General features: G+C 43.1%; 1 long non-coding RNA gene across 10 annotated transcripts in view; it reads right to left on the bottom strand.

Moving 5' to 3' along the window:
• LOC138991857 (uncharacterized) overlaps window positions 1-18,937 on the bottom strand; it is a 63,050-nt gene that overhangs the window by 25,954 nt on the left and 18,159 nt on the right. For 8 of the 10 annotated variants that reach the window (XR_011467754.1, XR_011467752.1, XR_011467753.1 and 5 more), the window contains one exon: window positions 18,308-18,451. This is a non-coding gene — a long non-coding RNA (uncharacterized lncRNA). Of the gene's footprint in view, window positions 1-16,879; window positions 16,962-18,307; window positions 18,452-18,937 lie in introns of all 10 variants that reach the window. The other 2 variants (XR_011467756.1, XR_011467759.1) reach the window with 1 other exon arrangement.

Below are 18,937 nucleotides of genomic sequence, written 5' to 3'. Positions count from 1 at the left end.
CAATCCCAAAGAAAGGCAATGCCAAAGAATGCTCAAACTACTGCACAATTGCACTCATCTCACATGCTAGTAAAGTAATGCTCAAAATTCTCCAAGCCAGGCTTCAGCAATACATGAACCGTGAACTTCCTGATGTTCAAGCTGGTTTTAGAAAAGGCAGAGGAACCAGAGATCAAATTGCCAACATCCACTGGATCATGGAAAAAGCAAGAGAGTTCCAGAAAAACATCTATTTCTGCTTTATTGACTATGCCAAAGCCTTTGACTGTGTGGATCACAATAAACTGTGGAAAATTCTGAAAGAGATGGGAATACCAGAACACCTGATCTGCCTCTTGAGAAATCTGTATGCAGGTCAGGAAGCAATAGTTAGAACTGGACATGGAACAACAGACTGGTTCCAAATAGGAAAAGGAGTTCGTCAAGGCTGTATATTGTCACCCTGTTTATTTAACTTATATGCAGAGTACATCATGAGAAATGCAGGGCTGGAAGAAGCACAAGCTGGAATCAAGATTGCCAGGAGAAATATCAATAACCTCAGATATGCAGATGACACCACCCTTATGGTAGAAAGTGAAGAGGAACTAAAAAGCCTCTTGATGAAAGTGAAAGTGGAGAGTGAAAAAGTTGGCTTGAAGCTCAACATTCAGAAAACGAAGATCATGGCATTGGGTCCCAGCACTTCATGGGAAATAGATGGGGAAACAGTGGAAACAGTGTCAGACTTTTTTTTTCTGGGCTCCAAAATCACTACAGATGGTGACTGCAGCCATGAAATTAAAAGACGCTTACTCCTTGGAAGGAAAGTTATGACCAACCTAGATAGCATATTCAAAAGCAGAGACATTACTTTGCCAACAAAGGTTCGTCTATTCAAGGCTATGGTTTTTCCTGTGGTCACGTATGGATGTGAGAGTTGGACTGTGAAGAAGGCTGAGCGCCGAAGAATTGATGCTTTTGAACTGTGGTGTTGGAGAAGACTCTTGAGAGTCCCTTGGACTGCAAGGAGATCCAACCAGTCCATTCTGAAGGAAATCAGTCCTGGGTGTTCATTGGAAGGACTGATGCTAAAGCTGAAACTCCAGTACTTTGGCCACCTCATGAGAAGAGTTGACTCATTGGAAAAGACTCTGATGCTGGTAGGGATTGGGGGCAGGAGAAGGGGACAACAGAGGATGAGATGGCTGGATGGCATCACTGACTCGATGGACGTGAGTCTGAGTGAACTCCAGGAGTTGGTGATGGACAGGGAGGCCTGGCGTGCTGTGATTCATGGAGTCGCAAAGAGTCGGACACGACTGAGCGACTGATCTGATCTGATCTGAACCTTCCCAAGGGCTTCCCTGATAGCTCAGCTGGTAAAGAATCCACCTGCAATGCAGGAGACCCTGTTCCAGTGATTGAAAAGTGTGGTGGAAAGTGCAGAACAGACACACAGGGCCCGAATGTCATTCCTTCTGCCCCTTACCCTTCACCATGCCAATCCCTGCCAAAGTGTTATGCCAAGGTAGCTGTCCTAGGCAGGTGAAATTTGTCTAAGAGAGGCTTGGAAGTAAGAACTCCCTGACCAAAAGAGGTGGAGAGAGTGTGAGTTTTCAAATCTCTTTCAACTCAGAGAGTCTACCATTTTCTAGGTGCAAGAGGCTTGCTTTAGGTGAAGGAGGACCGTTTGAATTTTAAGGTGGCGGTCCCAAGTATGGGGTGCAGGTGGTCAGGATATTACTGCAGCTCACAGGCTGGCACCACCTTTCCAGCTCCCTCATAGAGACCACAGTTTGACTGGGAAGTCAGGACCACTAAACCCTGGCATGAGACAGCAGCACAGGGGCTGGAGGCCTGGGGAGAATGCAGTAGACATTGGTTTTGGGGGTTTTCTCCTGCAGTGATTTTTATTTTCTGTTGGAGTACAGTTGGGTTACACAGTTGTTTGTTTTTGGTGCAAGGTCATTCAGTCATACATACACGTGTGCCTGTTCCGTATCTGTTTGTATTCAAGTAGAGCTTGTGAGAGGTTGTGGAGTCCACGTCCTTATTCTACGGAGCACATTCCTGTTCACCTTGTGTCTATTTGTGTATTTACCTATCTAGAATTTTATATGGTAATATATGGTAATACCAGCCTTCTCAGTTACCTACCTCCTCTTCCATTCCCCTGCGTTCTTTCCCTTTGATAAAGTCTAAGTTTTCTAGGCTTCTGAATCTGCCTGGTCTACTGATTTTTTCCACCTATGCTCAGATTTCCCCATAAGTGACAGCACACTCTTTCGGCCTTTGTCTGGCATCCTGACTTAGAGTGAGCATCGCCGGTCCCCTCTACAGTGCTGCAGTGGCCCCCCTTCATTCTCCTGTGTGTGTCAGTCGCAGCCCATGAATGTGTGCGGAACATCTCCAGCCTCCATCCGTCCATGGATCGAGTTTCGGTTGCTTGGGTGCCCCGGCTGTTGTAAACAGCACCACAAAGAACGCCGGATGCATGTGCGTCCTGGAGGGACACTTTTCCTAGAGTCTAGGCCCCGGAGGTGGACTGCAGCATCCAGGCTGCTTTTTGTGTCTAAATGAGCCTGCGTGAGCTTGCTGTAGTGGCAGTTGTCAACTGCACTCCCCCTGCAGCCTAGGAGGGCTCCTGTTCTCCTGGCCTTCTGTAGTATTTATTGTCTGTACACTTTCTGCTACCTGCTGCCATTGAGAGCTCCCTGTAGTTCTGGTGTGCCTTCCTTTTTGACTTTGGGTGGCCCAGGATTTGCACAGGAGCAGGATTCTGGTTTCCCTTTTGTTTCAGTGTAAGAAAAATTTGCTGTTTGCATTGGCTCCTGAACTCCAGCCTTCTTTGAATCCTTCTTCTGTTGCCTCCTGCCTGTCATCTCTCCAGGGAGAGGACCATTCAGAGCCCTGCAGGTCTGGTGAACGTGACATGCCCACACTCAGGTTTAGAGCTGTTGTTGCCTGAGAGGGCCACAAGGCAGCAGCATGTCTTCCTGCCCCACACCAGAGCCAGCCTCAGTAGACTATGCTCCTGGGCTGGAAAGCCCAAGGCGCCAGTGCCGACGGTCCCACGGGGCCAGTGTCATCCCCTCTGCCCCTCACCCCTCACCTCCCGAGGCCTATCCTGACCCCTGCCAAGGTGTTATGCTGAGGCCGCTGTCCTAGGCAGCTGGAGCTTCTCTAAGGACTGAGGCTTGATGTAAGAACCCCATGACCAGGAGAGGAGGAAACAGGTCATCTTTTAAAGCTCTTCCTATCCAGGCTGTCCATTTTTTTAGGTGTAATAGGCTTGGAATGTGACTACTGTGGTCCCATCTGGAGAGGCCCAGGCAGTGTGGATTCAATGGAGTATTAGAGAACTGGAAAAAAACCTGCAGGCCAAAGTCCACACTGACTGTTTTACAGCCAACAGGCATCCAGCTGGTGGGAGCTATGATGTTTGAAGAGGGGAAACTGTAGCATGCTAGTTACACCTCATGCCAGACAAACCTGGGTTTGATTTTTTCAGCTACCATCCATAAGTTGTATGACCTTGGGTGTTTCATAACCTCTCTGAGCCTCAGTTCCCCCATCTGTCAAATGGGTATTACACCACCTAGTTCCATGGCTTATTTTAAGGTTTAAATGAGATAATGCATGTAAACTGTCCATCACATTACCTAGCATGTAGGAAGTACTCAGGAGATGATTAACACTTCCTGCCTTAATGGTAGAAAAGTAACCTTAGATTTTCAATATCTCAAGTACGTATCACATCTGTACACACCGTGTGTGGTGGAAGAATGCTTCAGAGAGGGGAAAACGAGAAAAGTGCAGAGAGAAAGTTCTGTTGGGGCCAGAGTTCTGCATGAGGGAAGTGCCCTCCATAATTGGATGAGCACACTTGGCAGCTGATGAGGTTTAAGAAGGTGGGTGGAAGCAGCTGATGTACAGTGGAGAGGGTCTGGGCGTTGTATGTGCGAAGTTTCAGATCCTCTGTGACATCAAGAAAGGGCCTTGGTTTCCCTGAGCTTCTGTCTCATATCTAAATGATGAGATGATAACTGTGGAAGGAGGTTGTTCAGGAATACCTGCCCTCAGAGGAATAGAGGTCAGCTCCGCAGTCTGTGTGTGTCCCTGGTGGCCCCGAGCTGCTCTGCAGCAGCTGCGGCGTCCGGTGAGAGGCTGCAGCTGTGTTGCATGGGGTGTGGCTTGCGAGAATGGGTCATGACCCAGTTCGAGGAAGCACTGTTAGTTTTTGAGGCACAGGACCTGAGCGTAGAATGGCACACGAAGGTCACAGCGGCCACTCAGAATGCAACCCAGTGCTGCCACGTCATCTATGGTAAGAGAAAGAGCCACCACCCAGACATCATTGGATCATTTTTTCAAGATTTTAATTTCAGAATTTAATCCAACAAGGGAGCAGAGCCTGTGCCGTCATCAGCGCGCGTGCGTGAGCTTGAGGCTTGCCCTCAACCTCCCATCGCTGAGGGCCCTTCAGCTCTGCCGTCTCCACCTCCTCCCTCTCCTCCTCCAGTCAGTTACTCTTCGTGCACATTCACTCTATGCTAGCCCTTGTATGCCAGCTATTACACTCTACTTTTCAAAATTCTGTACTGTAAGATTTTAGAATGCTTTATTTTTTGTTTGTTTTCTATGTATTCAGTTCAATTCAGTTGCTCAGTTGTGTCTGACTCTTTGCGACCCCATGAACAAAAGCATGCCAGGCCTGCCTGTCCATCACCAACTCCTGGAGTCCACCCAAACCCATGTCCATCAAGTCGGTGATGCCATCCTGCCATCTCATCCTCTGTCATCCCCTTCTCCTCCTGCCTTTAATCTTTCCCAGCATCAGGGTCTTTTCCAATGAGTCAGCTCTTCGCATCAGGTGGCCAAAGTACTGGAGTTTCAGCTTTAGCATCAGTCCTTCCAATGAACACCCAGGACTGACTTCCTTTAGAATGGACTGGTTGGATCTCCTTGCAGTCCAAGGGACTCTCAAGAGTCTTCTCCAACACCACAGTTCAAAAGCATCAATTCTTTGGTGCTCAGCTTTCTTTATAGTCCAACTCTCACATCCATACATGACCACTGGGAAAACCATAGCCTTGAATAAGATGGACCTTTGTTGACAAAGTAATGTCTCTGCTTTTTAATATGCTGTCCAGGTTGATATAAATCATGGCAATAACTGTTTTGATCCATCTCTCAGAGTAATGGGAAAACAAAAACAAAAATAAACAAATGTAACTCAACTAAACTCAAAAGCTTTTGCACATCAAAGGAAACAATAAACAAAATGAAAAGAAAACCCACAGATTGAGAGAAAATATTTGCAAATGATGTGACCAATATGGGATTAGTCTCCAAAATTCACAAAGAGTTCATGGGGCTTAATATTGTTAACACAAAGAACCCAATAAAAAAATGGGCCAAAGACTTAAACAGACATTTCTCCAAGACATACAAATGGCCAAGAGGCACATGAAAAGATGCTCAACATCACTAGTAAAGAAATGCAAATGAGATATTAATTCACACTAGTCATACAGTTATCACCAAAAAATCCACAAAAAGGACTTCCCTGGTGCTGCAGTGATTAAGAATTTGCCTGCCAATAGAAGGCACACAGGTTTGATCCCTGGTCCAGGAGGATCCAACAGGCACGTGGCAACTAAGCCTGTGTACCACAATTACTGAAGCCCATGCGTCCCTGAGCCCAAGAGCTGCAACTGCTGAGGCTGGCCGAGAGCCCATGCTCTGAAGAAAAAAAAAAAAGCTACAGCAATGGGAAGCCCATACACCGCATGAAGAGTAGACCCCACTCACGGCAACCAGAGAGAGTCCACATGCAGCAGTGAAGACCCAGCATAGCCAAAAATAAAATTTAAAAATATTTAAATATATATATTTTTTTAAATCCACAAACAATAAAGGCTGCAGAGAGTGTGGAGAAATGGGAACTCTCTTACACTTGTTAGTGGGAATGTAAACTGGTGCAGCCACTATGGAAAACAGTATGGAGGCTCCTTAAGAAACTGAAAACAGATACTGTACGTTCCTGCAAACCCACTGCTTGGGCATGTACCCAGAGAAAAACATGGTTCAAAAGGATACATGCACTGCAATATTCACTGAAGCGCTGTTTTCAAAAGCCCAGACATGCATGCAACCTAAGTGTTCAGCGAGAGAAGACAGGATAAAGATGATGTGTACATAAATACAATGGAATATTGCTCAGCCACTAAAAAGAATGAAATAATGCCATTTGCAGCAACATGGAATGACCTAGAGATTGGCATACTGAATGAAGTAAGTCAGACAAAAAAAGAAATACTGTATTTCTCACATATGGAATCTAAAAAAAAAAAAAAGATAGAAATGAGCCTATTTGGAAAACAGACTCACAGATTCAGAGAAGGAACTTATGGTTGGGGGAGGGGGATAGGGAGTCTGGGAAGGCTTGTACACACTGCTATATTTAAAATGGGTAACCAACAAGGACAAGATCCCCTGTATAGCATGGGGATCTCTGCTCAATACTATGTAATAACCTAAATGGGAAAACAATTTGAAAAATAGATACATGTATTACTGAACTACTCTGCTGTATAACTGAATCACTTCACTGTACACCTGAAACCAACACAACAATATAAACCTTCCAGTAATATCAATACAAAGAAGGACTTGCCTGGTGGTCCGCTGGTTTAAAAATATGCCTGCCAATGCAGGGCAAACGAACTCGATCCCTGATCCAGGAAAATCCCACGTGCCACTGGGCAGCGAAGCCCCGTCAACAGCCTGTGCTCCACGACAAGAGAAGCCACTGCAGTGAGACGCGCCCACACACAACGAAGAGACGCCCCCACACCACAACGAAGAGACGCCCCCACACACAACGAAGAGACGCCCCCACACCACAACGAAGAGACGCCCCCACACACAACGAAGAGACAACACACAACGAAGAGATGCCCCCACACCACAACGAAGAGAGACGCCCCACACACAATGAAGAGACGCCCCACACACAATGAAGAGACGCCCCACACCACAACGAAGACACCACAATGAAGAGACGCCCCACACACAACGAAGAGACGCCCCAACTACAACGAAGAGACGCCCCACACAAGAAGAGACGCCCCAAACCACAACGAAGAGACGCCCCACACCACAACGAAGAGACGCCCCAAACCACAATGAAGAGACGCCCCACACCACAAACGAAGAGACGCCCCAAACCACAATGAAGAGACGCCCCACACCACAACAAAGAGACGCCCCAAACCACAATGAAGAGATGCCCCCACACACAACGAAGAGATGCCCCCACACACAATGAAGAGATGCCCCCACACACAATGAAGAGACGCCCCACACACAACAATGAAGAGACGCCCCAAACCACAATGAAGAGATGCCCCACACACAACGAAGAGACGCCCCCAAACCACAATGAAGAGATGCCCCCACACACAACGAAGAGACGCCCCCAAACCACAATGAAGAGACGCCCCCACACACAACGAAGAGACGCCCCCACACACAACGAAGAGATGCCCCCAAACCACAACGAAGAGACGCCCCCACACACAACGAAGAGATGCCCCCACACACAACGAAGAGACGCCCCCACACCACAACGAAGAGACACCCCACACACAACGAAGAGATGCCCCACACCACAACGAAGAGAGACCCCCCACACACAACGAAGAGACACCCCACACACAAATGAAGAGACGCCCCACACACAACGAAGAGATGCCCCCACACCACAACGAAGAGACGCTCTCACACACGACGAAGAGACGTCCTCACACACGACGAAGAGACGCCCCCACACACAATGAAGAGACGCCCCCACACACAATGAAGAGACGCCCCCACACACAATGAAGAGACGCCCCTACACACAACGAAGAGATGCCCCCACACCACGACTAGAGAGAGCCTGTGCACAGCAACCACACCACAGCCAAGACTAAATAAACATAATTTTTAAAAAGAGAGATTCCACTGTCCTTTAAAAAAAACTACAAAGGAAAATACAAAAAGTGGGTCCAGTGAGGAACATACTACATACTGAAAGAGGACACATCATACACATGATAAAAATATATATAATATTTTGTCAGAACAGAGACCACACAGTCATATCAATAAATGCACACTGACAACTTTCCTATTTCTTAAAAGACACACTTTCAAATTAACTTATAGAACAAAACTCAACTCTATAACATAATAAAGAAACTTATCTAAAAGTGATTCAAAAAGTAAAAATATAAGGAACAAATGTATTTAAGGAAAATGGAAACAATAAGAAAGCAAGTGTTGTAATTCTGGTATCAGACATGATGGAACTGAGATCAAAAGTAGTACATACTAAAAAACATTTCATGATAAAAAGACGAATTCAAGATAAATGTATATTAGGAATTTCTATGTACCACAGCAAGTACTATGATAAAGCAGAATTAAAGGAGAAATAAAGATTCAAAAATAAAACAAACAGAAGACATCAACATACCCAACATACCAGTGTGCAAAAAACACAAAAGGACATGGAATATAGAAACTAAACAAACCATATCAGTATCTTTAAACTCCCACAACAAATAATTTCCTTTTTAAATACACATGAAACATTCACAAAAATTGATCACATGATTGACTCAATGGACATGAATTTGAGCAAACGCCAGGAGATGGTGAGGGACAGGGAAGCCTGGTGTACTATGGTCCATGGGGTCCCAAAGACTCAAACACAACTTAGAGACTGAACAACAACAAAATTAAGTCTCAAAAAATGTTTCAATATGTTCCATAAAGTAGAAACAATATAAACAATATTCTTTGGTCACACAATTAAGAGTAGAAATTAAAAACAAAATAAAAAGGTTCTTCACTTGGTAATTTCAAAGCTTTCTAACAAAGTCTTTGGTAAAAGGGGAAATACAAACTAACACAATAAATTAGTCAAAACTAAAGACAATACCAGGGCTTCTCTGGTGGTCCAATGGTTAAGAATCCATCTTGCAATGCAAGGGACCCAGTTTGAGCCCTGGTCCAGGAAGAGTGCACACGCCACGGGGCAACTGAGCCCACGCGCCACAACGACCGAGCCGCGTTCCAGAGCCCGTGAGCCGCAGCTACTGAGTCCGTGCGCCACAACTCCTGAAGTCTGAATGACCTGGAGCCTGCGCTCTGCAACAAGAGAATCCACCCCAATTATGTCAACCAGAGAGTAGCCCCCACTCGCCACAACGAGAGAACACCCAGCCAAAGCAACAAAGACCCAGTACAGCCAAAATATAAATAAATAAATAATTTAGAAAATAAATACAATACCAAGTGTTGGAAAAAAATACGGAGCAATTGAAACACTTACACAATAAGGTGGGGCTATAAATTGGTTCACTCCAGTACTCTTGCCTGGCAAATCCCATGGACAGACGAGCCTGGTGGGCTGCAGTCCATGGGGTTGCAAAGAGTCGGACACGACTGAGGGACTTCACTTTCACTTTTCACTTTCCTGCATTGGAGAAGGAAATGGCAACCCACTCCAGTGTTCTTGCCTGGAGAATCCCAGGGACAGGGGAGCCTGGTGGACTGCCTTCTATGGGGTCGCACAGAGTCAGACACGACCAAAGCAACTTAGCAGCAGCAGCAAGAGCATAAATTGGTTCAACCACTTTAGAATAGTATTTAGCCATTTATACAAAAGCTAAACACATTCCTCCTTATGACCCAGCAATTCTTCTGACAGACACATACATACATAGATAAATACACATAAACATACATGCAAAAGGCATGAGTATGTACATCTATAAGATGACGTGTAGGGGCTTTCCTGGCAGCTCAGTGTAAAGAATCTGCCTGCCAATGCAGGGGACACTGGTTTGATCCCCGGTCTGGGAAGATTACACGTGCCATGGAGCAACTAAGCCCGTGCTTCACAACTAAGCCACCACTCTAGTGCCGTGAGCTGCAACTACTGAAGCCCACGTGCCCCAGAGCACGTGCTCTGCAAAAAGAGAAACCCCTGCAATAAGAAGGCCACACACTGCAACCAGAGGGTAGCCCCTGCTCACTGCAACCGAGAAAGCTGGCACACAGCAACAAAGACCCAGCACGGCCAAAAACAAAAAAACAATTTTAAAAAGACATGTACTAGAACATCCACAGCTGCTTCAAAATTAATAGCCAAACACTGGAAACAACCTCAAAGCATAGGAACAAAAGAAAAGCGAAAATACAGTATGAATTTATACACTGAAATATTGTAAAGCAATGACAAAAAAGATGGGTGTACACAACAAAGTGACATCACACAGTATTTTCAGTAAAATAAGCTAGCCACAAGGTAGCACATACTTTTAAAAACAGTTCAAATTCAAGCAAAACTGGTGGTGTTTTTAAGTAAGCAACCCCATAAACTGCAGCACACCAGGCCTCCCTGTCCATCACCAACTCCCGGAGTCCACCCAAACCCATGTCTATTGAGTCAGTGATGCCATCCAACTATCTCATCCTCTGTCGTCCCCTTCTCCTCTTGCCCTCAGACTTTCCCAGCATCAGGGTCTTTTCCAATGAGTCAGCTCTTTGCATGAGGTGGCCAAAGTACTGGAGCTTCAGCTTCAACATCAGTCCTTCCAATGAACACCCAGGGCTGAGCTCCTTTAGGATGGACTGGTTGGATCTCCTTGCAGTCCAAGGGACTCTCAAGAGTCTTCTCCAACACCACAGTTCAAAAGCATCAATTCTTCGGAGCTCAGCTTTCTTTATGGTCCAACTCTCACATCCATACATGACCACTGGAAAAACCATAGCCTTGACTAGATGGACCTTTATCAGCAAAGTAATGTCTCTGCTTTTTAATATGCTGTCTAGGTTTGTCATAACTTTCCTTCTAAGGAGTAAGCATCTTTTAATTTCATGGCTGCAGTCACCATCTGCAGTACTTTTGGAGCTCAGAAAAATGAAGTCAGCCACTGTTTCCACTGTTTTCCCATCTATTTGCCATGAACTGATGGGACTGGATGCCATGATCTTAGTTTTCTGAATGTTGAGCTTTAAGCCAACTTTTTCACTCTCTTCTTTTACTTTCATCAAGAGGCTTTTTAGTTCCTCTTCACTTTCTGCCATAAGGGTGGTGTCATCTGCATATCTGAGGTTATTGATATTTCTCCCGGCAATCTTGATCCCAGCTTGTGCTCCCTCCAGCCCTGCATATGGAGTTGGTGATGAACAGGGAGGCCTGGCATGCTGCAATTCATGGGGTCACAAAGAGTTGGACATGACTGAGCAACTAAACTGAACTGAAGTAAGAAAAAAGACATCCAAACTGGAAAGTAAATAAAACTATCTCTACTCACAGGTGATGTGATCTTTTATGTAGAAAACTCTAAACAGTCCACAAAAATATTTTTAGAACTAATAAATGAATTTAACAAAGTAGCAGGATACAAAGTCAACACTCAAAAGTCAGCTGCATTTCTATACACTATGAATGAGAAAAGGAAATAATGAAAACAATTTACAACAGCATCAAAAAACAAAATACTTAGGAATTAACCAAGGAGATGAAAGCCTTCTACAATAAAAGCAATACAATAAAAAATTTTACTGTACACTTAAGATTAGTGCACCTGATACACATTGTTGCATGTTCAACAACCAAAACGATAAGAAAAACAGTCATGAACTGACAACTCATTAAAAAAAAAAAAAAATCCAGATGGTCAGAAAAACATAATATGTTCAGCTTCATTAGATATCAAGGAAATGCCAATTAAATCACTACTACATGCCCCACAAGATTAGGTTAATACACTATCTGGTTGACTGATCAGTAAATCAGACTGACTAATATACAATCTGTTGGGAATACAAATTGGTGCAACCATTTTGAAAAAATGTGATGTAGCTTTGTGTGGGCATGCTCAGTCATGTCCAACTTTTTGCAACTCAATGGACTGTAGCCAGGACAAAGGCTAACAGAGTTTTGCCAAGAGAATGCACTGGTCATAGCAAACACCCTCTTTCAAAAACACATGAGAAGACTCTACACATTGACATCACCAGATGGTCAATACTGAAATCACATTAATTATATTCTTTGCAGCCAAAGATGGAAAAACTCCATACAGTCAGCAAAACAAGACTGGGAGCTGACTGGCTCAAATCATGAACTCCTTATTGCAAAATTCAGACTTAAATTGAAGAAAGTAGGGAAAACCACTAGACCATCCAGGTATGACCTAAATGAAATCCCTTACGATAATACAGTGGAAGTGAGAAATAGATTCAAGGGATTAGATTTGATAGACAGAGTGCCTGAAGAACTATGGACAGAGGTCTGTGACATTATACAGGACACAGTGATCAAGAACATCCCAAGAAAAACAAACGCAAAAAGGCAAAATGGTTGTCTGAGGAGGCCTTACAAATAGCTGAAAAAAGAAGAGAAGTGAAAGGCAAAGGAGAAAAGGAAAGATATACCCATCTGAACACAGAGTTCCAAAGAATAGCAAGGAGAGATAAGAAAGCCTTCCTCAGTGATCAATGCAAAGAAATAGAAGAAAACAATAGAATGGGAAAGACTAGAGTTCTCTTCAAGAAAATTAGAGATACCAAGGGAATATTTCATGCAAAGATGGGCTAAATAAAGGACAGAAACGGTATGGACCTAACAGAAGCAGAAGATATTAAGAAGAGGTGGCAAGAATACACAGAAGAACGGTACAAAAAAGATCTTCAAGACCCAGATAACCATGATGGTGTGATCCCTCACCTAGAGCCAGATATCCTGGAGTCCCAAGTCAAGTGGGCCTTAGGAAGCATCACTACAAACAAAGCTAGTGGAGGTGATGGAATTCCAGTTGAGCTATTTCAAATCCTGAAAGATGATGCTGTGAAAGTGCTGCACTCAATATGCCAGCAAATTTGGAAAATAGCAGTGGCCACAGGACTGGAAAGGTCAGTTTTCACTCCAATCCCAAAGAAAGGCAATGCCAAAGAATGCTCAAACTACCACACAGTTGCACTCATCTCACATGCTAGCAAAATAATGCTCAAAATTCTCCAAGCCAGGCTTCAGCAATACATGAACTAAGAACTTCCAGATGTTCAAGCTGGATTTAGAAAATGCAGAAGAACCAGAGATCACATTACCAACATCCATTGGATCACTGAAAAAGCAAAAGAGTTCCAGAAAAACATCTATTTCTGCTTTATTGACTATACCAAAGCCTTTGACTGTGTGGATCACAACAAACTGTGGAAAATTCTGAAAGAGATGGGAATACCAGACCAACTTAGCTGCCTCCTGAGAAATCTGTATGCAAGTCAGGAAGCAACAGTTAGACCTGGACATGGAACAACAGACTGGCTCCAAATTGGGACAGGAATATGTCAAGGCTGTATATTGTCACCCTGCTTATTTAACTTACATGTAGAGTACACCATGCGAAATGCGGGGCTGGATGAAGCACAAGCTGGAATCAAGATTGCTGGGAGATATATCAATAACCTCAGATATGCAGATGATACCACCCTTACAGCAAAAACGAAAGCGGAACAAAAGAGCCTCTTGATGCAAAGTGAAAGAGGAGTGTGAAAAAGTTGGCTTAAAGCTCAACATTCAAAAAACTAAGATCATGGCATCCAGCCCCATCACTTCATAGCAAATAGATGGGGAAAGAATGGAAACAGTGACAGACTTTATTTTCTTGGGCTCCAAAATCACTGCAGATGGTGACTGCAGCCTTGAAATTAAAAGACACTTTTTGCTCCTTGGAAGAAAAGCTATGACAAACCTAGACAGCATATTAAAAAGCAGAGACATTACTTTGCTGACAAAGGGCCGTCTAGTCAAAGCTATGGTTTTTTCAGTGGTCCTGTATGGATGTGAGAGTTGGACTACAGAGAAAGCTGAGCACCAAAGAACTGATGCTTTTGAACTGTGGTGTTGGAGAAGACTCTTGAGAGTCCCTTGGACTGCAAGGAGACCAACCAGTCAATCCTAAAGGAAATCAGTCCTGAATATTCATTGGAAGGACTGATGCTGAAGCTGAAACTCCAATACTTTGGCCACCTGATGCAAAGAACTGACTCCTTGGAAAAGACCCTGATGCTGGGAAAGACTGAAGGCAGGAGAAGGGGACGATGGAGGATAATACAGTTGGATGACATCACCAACACGATGGACATGAGTTTGAGCTAGCTCCAGGAGTAGGTGGTGGAGCGGGACGCCTGGAGTGCTGCAGTCCATGGGGTCGTAAAGAGTCAGACACGACTGAGTGACTGAACTGGACTGTAGCCTGCCAGGCTCCTGTCCATGGAATTTTCCAGGCAAGAATACTGGAGTGGGTTGGCGTTTCCTACTCTAGGGGATCTTCCAGACCTAAGGATTGAACCCGTGTCTCTCATGCCTCCTGCCTTGGCAGGCAAATTCTTTACCACTGCACCACCTAATAAACTAAAATATGTAGTTCTCTCAAAGAACAGTTTGGCTTCTTATCTACTTTGTAATCAGGTCCTGAGTCTAACAGCCACACCCACAGTTCTTTTCTAAACATTCTTAGGTTTGCTATGGCTTTTTTCCTTACCTTTGACTTCCACCTCTCTTCCTAATTACAGTAATATTAAGTCAATCATGGATCAGAGGCAGAAACTTTTTCATAAAACATTCTGTTTAATTAAAAGAAATTGAATAGATACCATACCAAAAGTCAAACTTCACTCCGAGGTTTCATGAATTGGTTGTGAAGGTCATGTTTTTTACTTGATCCTTTCTAAAAGATTGAGTTTTAACCGGGCTTTACCTCTCAAAGCCTTTACAAATTTTATTTGCTGGAAATTAGGATTAAAAAGAATTACACCTCCCAACACTATTGTCCCTTTAAATTTCCTTTCATGCCTCTTCTTTGAAAAATGACAGTCCTGTCTGAGCTCTTCTTTCTCCTTATGCCTTCTAAATGAAGCCACCAGCAACCAACACACACAATATTGAAATTCTGTTTTCCTGCCACTTGTCCTAGAGCTACAAATTTACTAAGTACTTGATCTGCATCAAACATACACGATTTTTTTTAAAAGTATGTCTCATATAGTAGTTTATCCTTTGAAAAAGTTGATCGGTCTACATTTTATTAAGTCCCACTTACTAAAATATTGGCTAGTAGTATAACAAGAATAACATCAGATGAAAGAATACGATTCAAATTTCAATACACCTCCCATTTCCCAATCCAGATACTATAAGCTTAGGAAATTTAACTACAACTATGAAATATTTTAGACCTCACAATACATCCTCAAACAAAAGCAAATCATCTTACTTTTAGATCTCAAATATAACTCAATCAGATACAGCAGGGCAAAACAAATCTAGAATTTTAAATGACTAGCTACACTATAGTTTTGTGTAAAATTCAGAGATAGTAGAAAGCCTCCTCAATATTTTCAGTGAGGGAACTTATAAAACTCCCATCCCATTGAATGAAACACCACGAAACCAACTGCATGACATTTTTCATTTGCCCTGCATGTATAATTAAACTCAATAAAATATAAAAATATAAAGAAATTTTTCAGCTCACCTTCAAACAACTTGACCTACACATGATTTGTCTGGCAAAGTCAACCTATCATTCACAAATCAATCCTCCATTCTTCTCTCCCCATAATACTCCATACATACCAACAACTAGAGAGGGAAAAATCGAGTAATAAAGAATCAGAAGTTCCTGCTACACATTCAGGAATCAAATGAAAAGCTGATAGTAAGCTTAAATATGACACTATTTATAAAATATTCAGGTGGAAAAATAAATAAGAACATATCTTTTCTATCAAGAGACATTCCAGATGACAAAAGGTTTCAGGTGGAAGAGGATATTAGACTATCATTTAAATAGTAATTCCTCATTTCATTTTAAAGGACATAAACCATAACATGTTATATGGTGATGAAATTTAACCACATATTGCTTAGAGTAAAATCTGGCTCATCTAGATCCAGCACCTATAAAATATAAACTGATATGCTATGCATATAGCATATTACCTTCCCTGGTCATTTAACTGAGCTCTTGTTGTCCTGTTCTACAGGAAGGAAATTTATTCCAGGTCTCACAGCACTAACTTACAAAGTTTATGTTACTGTTTACAAAAGAACAGTGAACATCACTGAAAATGTCAGAGTAAAGAGCTCTGAAAAGCTTCCCTCCATAAAAGCAATGAGAACACTAGCCAAAAAAAAAGTCAAAATCAACTTTTTTCCCTCAAAATGCTAGAAATTAACCAAAGACTTGCAGCAATCTTGGAAATGATTATTCGAGAAAAAAAGCCTCATCTCAGTAAGAACAATGAGTTTTGTGACCTTTTAATTTGCTCCATGCCCATCTGCCTGGACTTCCCAGGCGGCTCAGAGGTAAAGAATCCTCCTGCCAATGCCTGGTGAACCCAACGCCGTCCATGGGTTCGCAAAAAAGCCAAACACGAGTTAGCGTCTAAACAACAACAAATGTCCATCTGCCCATCACCCGATCCACAGGAGCCTGGAAACAATGGCCACAATCAAGTCTAGCAGTTCTGGGAGTTCCCAGAAAAAGGTCATTATTGGACGTGAAAGATTTCACATAAAAGGCAGTCATTATGTGAACTTACTCAGAGTTCACTAGTACGAAAAGTATTTTCCCCCAAAACTATCTATCAAAACCACAGGCAGTTGAACATAACCCTTAAAACTCAACAAAACGAAACCCATTAACAGACAGGCAAAATATCTGAACAGGTATTTCACCAAAGAAGATATACAGATGGCAAAAAGCATATGAAAAGATGTTCAACATCTTAATGCATTAGGGAATCACAATTAGAAGTCAGTACACACCTGTAAGAATGCCAGAAATCCAAAACACTGATCACGACAAAGGCAGGTGTGGACGTGGAGCAACAGGAACTTTCATTCATGGCTGGTAGAAATGCAAAAAGGTACAGCAACTTTGGAAGATATTTTGGCCATTTTATCTCTTTTTACAAAACTAAAATACACTTACTATAAAACCCAGCAATTGTGCTCCTTGGTATTGAATATTAAAACCAAAAGAACTGAAAACACATCCAAACAAAAACCTCCAATGCATGCTTACAGCAGCTTGATTCATAAGTGCCAAAACTTAGAAGCAAGCAAGATACCCTTCAGCAGGTGGAAAGATGAATTATGGGACATGAAATACTATTGTACAGTACAATGAGATACTATTCAAGGCTAAAAGGAAATGAGCTGTCAGCTATGAAAAGATACGTTGAAACCTTAAGTGCATATTACTAAGTGAAAGAAACCAATATGAAAAGGCTGCATACTAAATGCTTTCAACCATATGATATTCTGCAGGGGCAAAACTATGCAGACAAGAAACAGATCAGAAGTTGCAGAGGTTGGGGGTGGGGTGGGAGGGATGAATCTGCAGAGCACAGAGGATTTGGGGCAGCGAAACTCTTCTCTATGGTACTAAAATGGTGAAGGCATGTCACTATCCTTGTCAAAACCCATGAAATGTAAAACGCCAAGTGTGAACACAAACTGTAAACTACGGATTCTGGGTGATAAAGATGTATCAGTGCAGGGTCATCAATCATAACAAATGCACTCTGGGTGCAGCATGCTGACAGCGGCTGAGGCTGCGCACACGTGGGCACACGGGGCACATGGGAACTGTGCGTGTTCCACTCAGGTAATGTTACCAAACAGTTAAGGAAGAAACAGCACTAACTCTTCACAGGCTTTTTTTTTTTTTTTTTTAAATAAAGAGAAAGAAACATTTTCCACTTCACTGTATGACACCAACACCACCAAAATCATACAAAGCCACTACAGGGGGAAAGAAAATTAGATGTTAACATTCTTATCAAAACATTAGGACATCTGATTAGGATATCAGCAACATAAAAATAATTATTGTAATAATAACACATCATGATGAAGAAGTTTATTCCAGCTATGCAAAGTAGGTTCCACAGGTAAAAATCAATGTAATTCTCCACCCACCAGATGGGCAATCCACAAACTGGAGCACAATGATATCACAATCCTCCCAGTGCAGTGAGGGTGCTGAGCCCCACATCAGGCTTCCCAGCCTGGAGTCCGGCAAAGGGACTAGGAATCCCCAGGGAACCTGACTTTGAAGGGCAGCGGAACTTGACTGCAGGACTTTACAGGATTGGGGGAAAGAGTCTCCACTCCTGGAGGGCACACACCAAATCCTCTGGACCCAGGGGAAAGGAGCAGGGACCCCACAAGAGACTGAAGCAGACCTACCTGCTAGTGTTAGAGGGTCTCCTGCGCAGGCATGGGTTGGCAGTCACTCACTGTGGGGATGGCGGCACCAGCAGCAACAGTCCCGGGAGCTGCCCCTTGGCACGAACCCTCCTTGTGGTCATGAGACAGGACACTATAAAACTCCTAGAAAGGAAGAGCTCTGATGTAAATTGTAGCAATGCCTTTTTCAATCCCTCTCCCAGAATAATGGAAATAAAAACAAAAATAGACAAATATAACCTAACTAAACTCAAAAGCTTTTGCACAGCAAAGAAAACAATAAACAAAACAAAAAGACAACCCTCAGATTGGGAGAAAATATTTGCAAATGATGTGACTGACAAGGCTGTAGTCTCTAAAATCTACAAACAGTTCATGAAGCTTAACATCATCAAAACAAACAACCCTCTCAAAAAATGGGCAGAACATTGGGGTACATGTGTCTTTTTCAGTTTTGGTTTCCTCAGGATATATACCTAGTAGTGGGATTCCTGGGTCATATGGTAGTTTTATTCCTAGTTTTTTAAGGAATCTCCATACTGTCTTCCATAGTGACTGTATCAATTTACATTCCCAGCAACAGAGCAAGAGGGTTCTCTTTAGTCCACACCCTCTCCAGCGTTTGTTTGT

The sequence above is a fragment of the Bos mutus genome, chromosome 18 (genome assembly GCF_027580195.1).
Source record: "Bos mutus isolate GX-2022 chromosome 18, NWIPB_WYAK_1.1, whole genome shotgun sequence".
Taxonomy (NCBI): Eukaryota; Metazoa; Chordata; class Mammalia; order Artiodactyla; family Bovidae; genus Bos; species Bos mutus.
The sequence above is the reverse complement of the archived record's forward strand: the minus strand, read 5'-3'. Positions and strand labels throughout refer to the sequence as shown.